Here is a 12,019-nt window from a genome sequence, read left to right on the forward strand (position 1 = left end):
TAATTGGATCTTTGATAATTTGATTAGGTGATCTTGACCTAAAGGTTCCTAGTTTTGTAGCACACAGCAGTACAACTACATTTCCTTGTACTCCCCTTCTACCCTCTTTCCATATCTTATCCTGAGTAAAGCATCTTATCCTGAAAACCTTCTCTTTTCTTTCTTTCATTTTTTGGAGTCGACTGTAAATTTCAGTCCAATCCTCACAAACATGATTCAACATATTTTGCTTTATACAATAATACAGCTTTTTTCCTCAAAACCTTCCTTTTGTCTCTTGCCAAGACACATTCCAACTGCTGCACATATGTGTGGATATTCACAGATTGCTTCCCAAATTCCCTACTAATCATGTCATGTTTCTTGCAACACCTGTTAGCTAAGATTTGTAAATTTTTGCTCTCCTTAACACTTTTGTTTGTACTTAGAACTATTAGCAAATCTGATAATGTCACCATCTTTCTTATGTACTCTTCTGTCATCACCATTTGTTTCCCATCTTGAGAAGTTAACATCCATCCCTCCATCCATCCATCCATCCAACCATCCATCCTTCCATCCATCCATCCATCCATCCATCCATCCATCCATCCATCCATCCATCCATCCATCCAGATGCCCCCACACACACATTATAAACTACCTACCCTTGCAAGGGTCATGGAGGTAGCAAACTGAATGGAAAGTCCAAACTTCTCTTTCTCCAGCAAGAGTCCCCAGCTTATCATTGAGATTACCAGCCATTTTCAGGGTGCTTGTGAGATCCAATCTCTCTAGCAAGGGTGTCCTGTCAGTGGGCTGAACATGGAAGTCTTCCAAAGTTGAAGGACAACCATTTGGCAACTGGCTGCATTTGATTCCAAGAAGCAGTGAATCTATTCCAAGATCCCAGACTGCCAGACTGGTGAGCTCCTCACTTTGTCACAGAAAGTGATCCCAGTAACACTGTAAAGAAACTTCATTTCTGCCACTTGTATGTGTTACCTTTTACAGTCACTACCCAAAGTTTATGGCCATAAGTGAGGATAGCAATATAGACTGACAGGTAATTTGAGAATTTCCTCCTAGAATTAACCTGTTGCTTCAGTACCATGGTCTAGTACAACTCCAGTTGTACTGCCACTACTGTAACTATCTGCTGGACTTGTACTAGACCATGGCAACTCTGGCCATTGTCACTACTGTAACTATCTGCTGGACTTGTACTAGACCATGGCAACTCTGGCCACTGCCACTACTGTAACTATCTGCTGGACTTGTACTAGACCATGGCAACTCTGGCCATTGTCACTACTGTAACTATCTGCTGGACTTGTACTAGACCATGGCAACTCTGGCTATAAAACTCCAGTTGTACTGCCACTACTGTAACTATCTGCTGGACTTGTACTAGACCATGGCAACTCTGGCTATAAAACACCAGCTGTACTGCCACTACAGTAACTATCTGCTGGACTTATACTAGATCATGGCAACTCTGGCTATAAAACTCCAGTTGTACTGCCACTACTGTAACTATCTGCTGGACGTGTACTAGACCATGGAAACTCTGGCCATTGCCACTACTGTAACTATCTGCTGGACTTGTACTAGACCATGGCAACTCTGGCTATAAAACTCCAGTTGCACTGCCACTACTGTAACTATCTGCTGGACTTGTACTAGACCATGGCAACTCTGGCCATTGCCACTACTGTAACTATCTGCTGGAGTTGTACTAGACCATGGCAACTCTGGCTATAAAACACCAGCTGTACTGCCACTACTGTAACTATCTGCTGGACTTGTACTAGACCATGGCAACTCTGGCCACTGCCACTACTGTAACTATCTGCTGGACTTGTACTAGACCATGGCAACTCTGGCTATAAAACTCCAGTTATACTGCCACTACTGTAACTATCTGCTGGAGTTGTACTAGACCATGGCAGCTCTGGCTATAAAACACCAGCTGTACTGCCACTACTGTAACTATCTGCTGGACTTGTACTAGACCATGAAAACTCTGGCCATTGCCACTACTGTAACTATCTGCTGGAGTTGTACTAGACCATGGCAACTCTGGCTATAAAACTCCAGTTGTACGTCACGACTGTAACTATCTGCTGGTCTACCTTCCAGTTGCCATTATTTTTACTATTGAAAAAGACCATGTGATACTTAAACAACTCCCTTTGAGAAAATGGTACTTGCTTCACCTCTAAAGAGTAATCTGGGAAAGAAGTGGGATCTCTAATTTGGGGGTACTTATCTTCATCTGCCCACTCAGTAGTCATCATTTCAGTTCACACAAGAGATCATAGTCAGTTGGTGCCAGGAGGACAACATCGTCTGCAAACAGTAAAGATTACAGCTCTGCACACACACGCACACACACGCACACACACACACACACACACACACACACACACACACACACACACACACACACACACACACACACACACACACACACACACACACACACACCTTGAATGCATTCAGTTTAATTCCAAGGATGTAAACGCATCACCTGTTCTGCGAATTCAAGGACCAAGTGGTACTTAATAGTGATCCAAGAAATATATAGTTAGGCAGATTCTATCTGATCTGTCCATATCTGTAGTTGATTAAAGGCTTAAGCCACTCTTCCAGCATGAGTATGAAATTCACATTTCTTCTCTTGAATCAGAGACTCATCTATCAGACACAGCCTCCTTATAAGCACCCTGGTACAGACATTCACAGGAAGGCTAGGGAATGTGATCCCTCTACAACTGAGGCAAACTCCACCTCACCCTCCTCCTCCTCCCCTCTTTTTGAGAATGGGGCCTACCACACCAGTTTGGCAATCCAGAGGTGCTGTCCAGGCCTTCTACATAACATTAAAAAAGCTCATTAACCATGACCCCCCCCCCCCAATATCCAGTGCATTAATCATTTCCAGCTGGCTCTCATGCACTGCTTCATCTTTGCCATTATGGAAACATTTAACATCCGCAGTAACATGAAGCACAGAAGTGGACTCAGTCCCACCAGTAGTGCCTCCCCAGAAGAAGGAATGTCTATGAAGCTAGGGCGTGCTTAATAATGTTCCTTTCACCTCCCAGTGATGTTTCCATTTGAAGCTGGTATTTTAGTAACCTTACTTAAAACAGTTTTCATGATTTCCTGCTAAACCTTCCTGAATCACTGGGTTATTTGCCAGAATGTCTTTGCAGCCATCTTATGGTCAGTCTCCACTACCTTGCCAAGTTGCTGTCACACCCAGACCTTCATTTTAGTTATTGCCATAGTTGCTGCCTTCCTGTCCTGCTTGCATCTGTCAGACAAGACTGGAAGTCCAACCAGCAGCATTCCATAGAAGGTGTTGTTCTAGAACTTGACTGTTTTCTTTACTGCTGACATCAACAAGTGCGTCATAAGATTTCTACCATGACAAGTGGGTCATATGATTACAGCCATTACATGAGGGTCATAGGACTGCAGCCATGATAAATGGGTCATATGATTACGACCATGACAAGTGGGTCATATGCCAAGTTGTTCACGTCAGGCATGGTACTTTGCCACTACCTCAAATACTGATGCCTTGAATAGGGTATATTCAGACTGCATATCCCTCACCTTCCCTCAGGTAAAGAAGACAATTTTAGGGTAGCAAAAGTTAAATTTATTCCATACAGAATTATATGCTTTGTGTTCAAGAACATGGTTACCACACATTTGAGTTTCGCAGGTCTGCTCAGAAGCCATACTGTCTATGTCATTCAAATCACCAACAAGTGGTAATGAGTTACAAACATTACAAAACCAACTATTTACATAGGATGTCTATACTTGAAAAACTGTGTTTTCTTGAGTGTATCTTTGAATAAGATTATAATTTATTACAGTCATCTGTTTCCAGCACTTGATTTACTTTCTGCCAGGCAATGCTTAAGGAAGTAGGTAGTTCTGTTCTTTCCTTGATTGTTTTCAGTTCTAACTGCGAGAGTGATAAAAACCATATTCTTGAAATTTTTAAAATTGGAAGGAGTTACAGCTTTCCAGTTCTGTGTAATATTTTTACTTGCAATAGTGAGCAGAGTCCACAAAATTACATATTTTTGCTTTGAAACACAAGATGGCACAGATGCATTCAACAAAACTAGAGGTTTTGTAAGTTGGAAATTATCAGTGAACAGAGCCTGCAACAAATTATTAATAATTTCCCAATATTGATTAAGTAAATCATTAGTACTTTATTAGTGTTTATCAACTGATGCCAGTAAATTAGACCATTCTTTCCAAGTATTTTAATGGGTCTATATTATCTAATCAAAGAGGCATTACAATGAATGCCTCTTCAGTGACCCTTAAAGAGTGAAGTGGCAGATAAGTGAACAGCCAAATCAGTGATTTTTTCCCAGGGAAAATAATCGCTTGGCTATCACTGTGAATTTGCCCATTTCCCCACTGTAGCGTGATCTCGGAATTGGTATATTTAGTTAGGGGGGTGGGGGGAAGCTCCCCACATTGGGGGGTGTGGGGGCGAACCCCCCCCCCCCTTGAGGTGTTCCTAATGATGTTTCATTTCTGGCCGGATCAGTGATTTTTTTTTTCCCTAAGAAAAAAATCGCTGATTTGGCCATTTGCATAATTGGTGGTTTGCTCTTTAGGGGTCTGTGAAGAGGCATTCGCTGTAATGCCTCTTCAATTAGGTAATATAGACCCGTTTTAACTGCTACTGAGTCCTGAGTTATAATATTATTTTGTGTATATGCTATTGGGAATATGAAAAAAGACCATGCTTTTATATCCAGATTTTTATTTACAAAGTGATAAAAGACTTTAGAGTATTGATAATGTATTTAGAATTTATATATTTGTGCTTCCCTGTTGCCATATATTCCTATAATAACCAAAGTAAGCTATTCGGTACTATTTCCATATGTTTATTTATTAAATCATGAGTGGTTTTTAATCAGATTTTTTTCATGTGTTAGTTTCAATTTGTAAGTATATTCTTTATTTAGCCATAGAGAAACTGTTTTTAAAGCTGACAATTGTATACATCCTTCTAAATCTGTTAAGCCTATTCCACCTTCTTCCCATTTGTCAGAATGCTGTCTTAGAGCAACTCTAGGTGTTTTAGGGTACCATAAGAATTTTATTATTAACCCTTCAAATTGTTTTAAATATGATTTAGGTGGATGTATTGAGGAAGCTTGTATAAAATACAGAATTCTGGGGAATGAATTATTTTAATTATATATAGTCTTTCATCCATGGTAAATAATAGCTTATTCCATTTTTGTATAAGTTGTTTGATATTATCCAAAATCTATTTATAGTTTAGTTGCACTATTGTATCTATGTCATTTGTAATTTTAACTCCTGAGTATTTGATTATATAATTTCTAGATATATATTTATGATATTTTTTATTTAATTCTTCTTTGTTCATACTTATTAGTAACATATTGGCTTTATTTCATTAAATGATAGTCCAGAAATCTTCTTAAACTATTTTGTTGCTTTCCGTAGTTCTTTTAGTGTGTTATTATCTTCTTTTAAAGTAAATAAAATGTCATCTGTAAATAGTTGAATCTTTAACTCAAGGTCAGTGTTTAGCTGAATTCCTCGAATGCTTGGGTTTGCATGTATGAAATTTGCTGATGGTTCTATTACTAATGCGAATAACAAAAGATAAAGTGGACAACCCTGTTTTGTACCTTTTGTAATGGTAATAGGCTCTGATAAGTGATTAATTTTTGACTCAAGATACACTTATAAACATCCTTCAAACATGGTGTTTTTGTGGACAAACCATAACAAGCACAGAAGTCCAATAAATATTTTCCACTCAGACTTAGATCATCCAAGCTGTACTTTACAATCAAACTTCTAAAGGTATATCCATTATTTTGATAAAAATGTTAAAGTCCCCAGTAATCTTCAAAAGTTTCTCGCATGCTAAATATTTGCTTCACTCATTAGCTTCACTGTGATAAAAGAATTAATTTTCAAGAGACACCTGATGCTCCATACAACAATCAACAATACAGTGTATACATCCAACTGTCAACACTAATAAATGAATATAATATAAGCATCTGAATAGTTAGTGATCTTGCAATGCCAAATACTATAATATATTAAAAACTTGGCTCAAAAGTCAACAAGCCAGGAACACAAGGCTTTAAAGATGACATTTAAAGGATATGGCTAATCATAGGATCATAGGTTTTTAGGAGGTTACTAGGCTAATGCCTCCAGGGCCCTGACAAGCCTAGCCAAGCTCAACTCAAGTTTCAAGGGCATCTGGTTCAAGCAGATACCAAAATCAGCACCTACTGCTCCTGTCCAAGAGGGATACAGGTGGAAACCCCAGGGTGAATTTCCAGTTACCCATCCAATCGTCCAAACTGCACTTAAATAGGTCCAATGAGGTGCTTTGTTTAACATGAATAGGAAGCTTGTTCCAAATGTGGGGCAACCTCCTTATTTCAGACAAATAAACAGATATTAGTATATGCTAAATTCCCAAGCAGAAATGAACAAATGGCAAATGCAACTTAGTTTAGGTAAACGAGGACATGACCTATGTAGAAGTCATGGAGAGGAGACAGAGATGAGACATAAATATCAATCAGAAGACAAAGGACACTGCAATACTTGTAAGGAGAAGTATCAAAATCCAAGTTATACAGAAAGCTAATGCATTTACATATATACGTCATCATGGGGGCGTACATTTCTGTTTTCTATTGCCTGAATTAAAGAAGCATGGGAAATAATGTATGGGCAGAAAAGAATAACAGAGATAGAGAACAGGAGAAAGCACCAAATGACAGAAACAGATGTCAGCATCCTTACTTCCAGATCCAGTGACCACTCAAAGGAGGTGACAGTGCCCATTATCTGAAGACAGACCTTGTTGAATATGATCGGCTGCAGCATTATTCTGAATGGGAGCGGAGTATATAGTTTGTCAGTAAGACAAATGCATTAATAAACAAACCTTCAGCATCCTACTACATACAGACACACACACAAGCATGCGAATGCTAACACTTTCACACTCAGGCACATACAATTGTAAACACACATTAGCAGACACAAACATGCATGCATGCACGTAAACACATACACACACAAACACATACACACGTGCATGCACATAAATACTGATACACACAGGCACAAAACAAACACACGCACATGTACATACAAGAAAAGCCACACAAACACACACACACACACACACACACACACACACACACACACACACACACACACACACACACACACACACACATGTATATGCACATACACACATGCATGGACATAAATACCAACACACACATGCACACACACACAAATACACACACACAAACCTACTTACACACATACATACATATACACCCACATAGATTCATACACATGCACACACACACACACACACACACACACACACACACACACACATACACACATGCATATGCACACTGACACACACATGCACACATATGCACATACACACAAGCACTATTTATATTTTTATAATTAATATTAAAATGGTATGTTGTGAATCAACTTGAATGTTACATATTCTGAGTTTTCATGCAGAAAATTAAAATCAATTCCTATGTTATACAGCACTTGCACACAAGATGGGTATGATAAAATACATTCCTTTGCTGATATATATGGAACTAATTTGTGGTTTCAGTCTCATGCATTTGAACTCTTGACTAGCTAACCACTGTTTGTGGCAATTGATTCACTCTGGCTCATTCCATGTCTTTCAAAGGAATGCGTTATGGATTATTTAAGTTATAAGTAATATATGAGCAAGGGCCTAGTTATATACCTCACAATCCCTACAGATTTACTAAGAAGCCTGTGAAGCTTTACATGAGACAAACAGGAAAAATGGACACAGGAATGTAATTATGTCATGTCTGCTATTAATGTTCGGCATTGTTTATTAATGTAATTATGTCATGTCTGCTATTAATGTTCAGCATTGTTTATTTCCTCATTAACTTCAAAGGAAGTATCAGTTCTTTCCAAGTTTACAGCACACAGTACACAAAGTAAAAGAATAACATATGCATCCGTTTCATGGGTTAAGTTTCAGAAAATAAAAGAACATGTGTTTAAAGTAAAAATGGTCCATTATCTTAAAAAATTTTTAAATGAAATCAGTAAGATGTAAATTGCAACCTTTGCATAAAACATGCCATAGTTAATAAAAATGACTTTTGCTTCCTTAAAACAGCTTACAAAGTACATTCATTTCTAAGAAAACATTTTAACTACTTATTTTCCATTTGGAAAATTCAAAACTATTTTATTGTAAAACACTTCTAGAAGCATCAATTATATCTGTAGCTGTGTTGCTGTTACCAGTAAAATACATGGCTGTTGTCTATATTTCACACTTGACAATTATACGCAGTGACATTGGATGTGTAACAAAGCTCATGGTTATAATTCTGAGAATTGCTGTTCTACTTTACAGCATTTTTTTCAGTGTTACAAGCCCCCATAAACCATCCCCACCCCTATTGCTTATGTATACTAACTTTGAGATCACCATGCCTTGGAGAAAATAGAATACTCCAAGACACGGGAATCTGAGTCATAGTGTATGGCAGTCCCTATTTTCACACATTCAGTCTGACTAATCTGGGATTCTCATCAATTTCAGATTATAAAACTTTTACCAAAAACAGAGAATTCATTGTGTCTGTGAGTTTACTTGTAACTATTGCTTTATAAGCCTCTGTAAAAATAACACTGCTGTTAAATTTGTTGTCTGGCAGGGCAGCTATCAACACATACTTTTAAGCTATTTACTTCCAAGAAGAAAGTCAGACAAAAGTAGTTAGGCATTTTTGTTGGCAGCTGTTGACTACAAGTGAATGTTTTTCTCCCAAATGCATTCTCACTCAGACTATTTCATGTGCCTTATGTGGCTTAGCAAGTTTGTTCTCATGTTTTGTTTCTGTGATATCTGCCGATTTTCACTTTTAGTCATGGTGCTGTGTTACTCATGCTATATACTGATTTGTTATTAATGCGTCTTGTCTTCTTAGCTTGACATCTCTTTTCAACTGGTTGCTTTAACTTGCATTATTGCTGATTTGTGGATTATTGAGTCCCTGCTATGCATGGATAATATGGACAAAAAATGCAAACATAAAAAAGAATGATGTATTGTACTGCATCCTTTCCAAAAAGAAATAATGAAAAATGTTAACTTGGAAAGATGGTCATTACTTTCCCACTCAGTTTTCCTACTCTTAAAACAACACAGGTCTTACAATGTGTAATACACCATTAACTTAATGCAGTTAAATAAAATTGGCAAGTTTTCTTCTATTGAAAACTGTGAGGTCTTTGTTTTCTGTGGCTGGAAGATTTGAGATGGACTGGATTTTAATTGGATGAAGATGAAGATGCACGATGAGAAAGATCATCAAGATTTTTGTCATCTTGTCCTGACAAAAAACTTTAAACAATTATTATGGAAGTTCACCTGATATTGCAGGATTACTATTGCCTATAGCTAATTTGCATTCTTTGCTGCCTTTAAAATAGTAGGTTGATGTGCCTTGTTCACTTGTTTTCAACTTTATGTCCAAACAAAACATTGTAGGAGTTTGATACCTCTCTTATTATTCTTCCAAATATCATTACTCTTGTCAAAAAGAGGTCACAATGTATCTTCATGCATAAGTCATTCATGCATTTCTTCTGCAGTATTTTTGTAGTCAAGCAACTTTTTGGGTAAAAGAAAAGAAAACTTTCCTTTTCTACTTATTTATCCTCCTCACCAAACTCATATTTACATCTTATCCCGCTCTCTTAATTCTTCATTTTGAAAAAGCACAACTATGCAACTCATAAATTCTTTTATGACCTACTTTTTTGAAACTATTGAGACGTGACTCTCTCACTGACATTTGAGTTCTTTTTCTGAATCGTTTTCATTAAATTCTTCAAATTCATCCATGGCTGATGATATGCAGCTTAGCACACAGCTGTCAAGGGACAGATAACTTATTGCCAAGCTGTTCTAAAGATGACAGCAGCATCAAGAATTGGAAATTCTTCCCACAATTCTTTGATGCTTTTTTACTCTAAAAGTCTTTGCATCAATCAGTCATCCTAGTTCATTAGCTGCTAAACTGAAAAATCATAATCTGGTTTTCTTGACAAAATACTTCAAAGTCCTAGTCTTGAAAAGAATACTTATCAAGAGCAAGGGGCACTTTATAGGGTGTGTTTTCCTGAACACAACACTCACATAATAAACAAAGTATATGCTTAATTTCCAGAAGTTTGCTTTATGATGAAATTTTAAACATCTGGCAAGTAGATTTCACAAAATGTTTCACTGCTCAAGGATTTCCTAAAAATGCCTCAGCTGAGGCTTTGACTTCTTATTTCCATTCATATTAGCAACAAACAAAATGACCATATGCTCCTTGGATGTTTTGAATACTGTTTCTACGTTTTCCTTTATAGAGATTTTTTTTATCTTTTGGCTTCTCCCGGTTAGGTGTCACCACAGTGGAACTCTGGTCCACTAATGATTGTCAGTAGATTTTTACAGTGCCAAGTTGCCAGCCCGAAACCCAACCTTTAAAGAAGGCACACATATTCATGCACACAACTACCTGCATGTCTGTAAACGTCACTCGACTGTGGGGAGGACATGCAGACTCCACACAGAAGGAAATATCCCAATTTCACCATGATGAAACCTGACTTTGGTCAGTATCCACCATTCTTTGCTAAGGTATCCATGTCCTTAAGATCTTTCCAGTTGTTTCCATATTTATACTAGAAGCTTATTCTGACACCATTGTATTAATGAAAGCGCTGCTTTTGGAAGCAGTGAAACTAATAATGGGCAGCCTTGAATTTTGAAAGCTTTGTTGTCCTCAAATATGGAAAGTGCTTTTGCTTAAATAAGTCCTCAGCAGATGAAGATATCCTATTTGTGAAGGTCCAGTAGACAGATGGAAAGTCTTGTCTCTGTCGTCCCTATTATTCCTGGCCTCTACCTAATAATCTCCATCATTTCATCCTTAAGACTCATTGTAATGATGTTTTTAATCTATATTTTAGCTGTTATTATACATGCCATTACAGACCTAGTGTATGAACAACACTGATGGGACTTTCTCCGTTATCCAGTTTTGTTGCCATTTTGACTGTCTTCATTACTGTTTTTGCAGAACCACTACCAGCAGTAGTAGCAACACATTTAGCAGGTATACTGAAGGTTTACAAAATTAAGTCATAGCATGGCATGCACATAGAATCAAAGGTGACTGCAACTTAATACTGTACGCTATCAGATTTGTGGTGAAAACAACTATAAAAGATTACGTCAGTTATTGAGAGACCAGACTTCCCTGCAGTAAAAAAATGTTGAATGATTATGACCAGGATTCACAAATGTCTGCACATCACACTAAGCCTATTTGCATGATGAGGAGCAACAAGCAAGTTGTTTGCTCTTCAGCAAACAACAGTATACAGCTGGCTGCAAAACAAAGGTTAGTATCTGAAAATGCTAATGAACAAATAAACAACCAAAGTACATGCAAATGAAACAAATAATCATCTCAGAGTGATTCAGAAACAAATAACATGAACTTCTACACATCATGCTGACTTTAGCTCTGAATTCTAACATATGTTGGACTACAGCCATGATGAAATTATGAAAAATGTTAGGGTTGCAGCAGCCATTATAAATCTGTATGTGCAACATGGGGTAATGCAAGGTGCTGCTACTGCCAGACTTTGGCCTAGGAGGTATAGCGTGTTTCAACCACATTTGATTCATCATGGACTGCATGAAATTGAAATAATAGAGCACTACAGATTGAAATAGCAGAGCACTACAGGGTGATCAGGGATTTTACAGAAGAAATAGTGAACATCAGCTGCCATCATCTGAGACCCTGTGGGAATCATGGAAAACCCATCCCAGTAGAAACTAAAGTATGTGCAGCATTATGTATACTTG

The sequence above is a fragment of the Protopterus annectens genome, chromosome 11.part0 (genome assembly GCF_019279795.1).
Source record: "Protopterus annectens isolate FY-2018-M chromosome 11.part0, PAN1.0, whole genome shotgun sequence".
Taxonomy (NCBI): Eukaryota; Metazoa; Chordata; order Ceratodontiformes; family Protopteridae; genus Protopterus; species Protopterus annectens.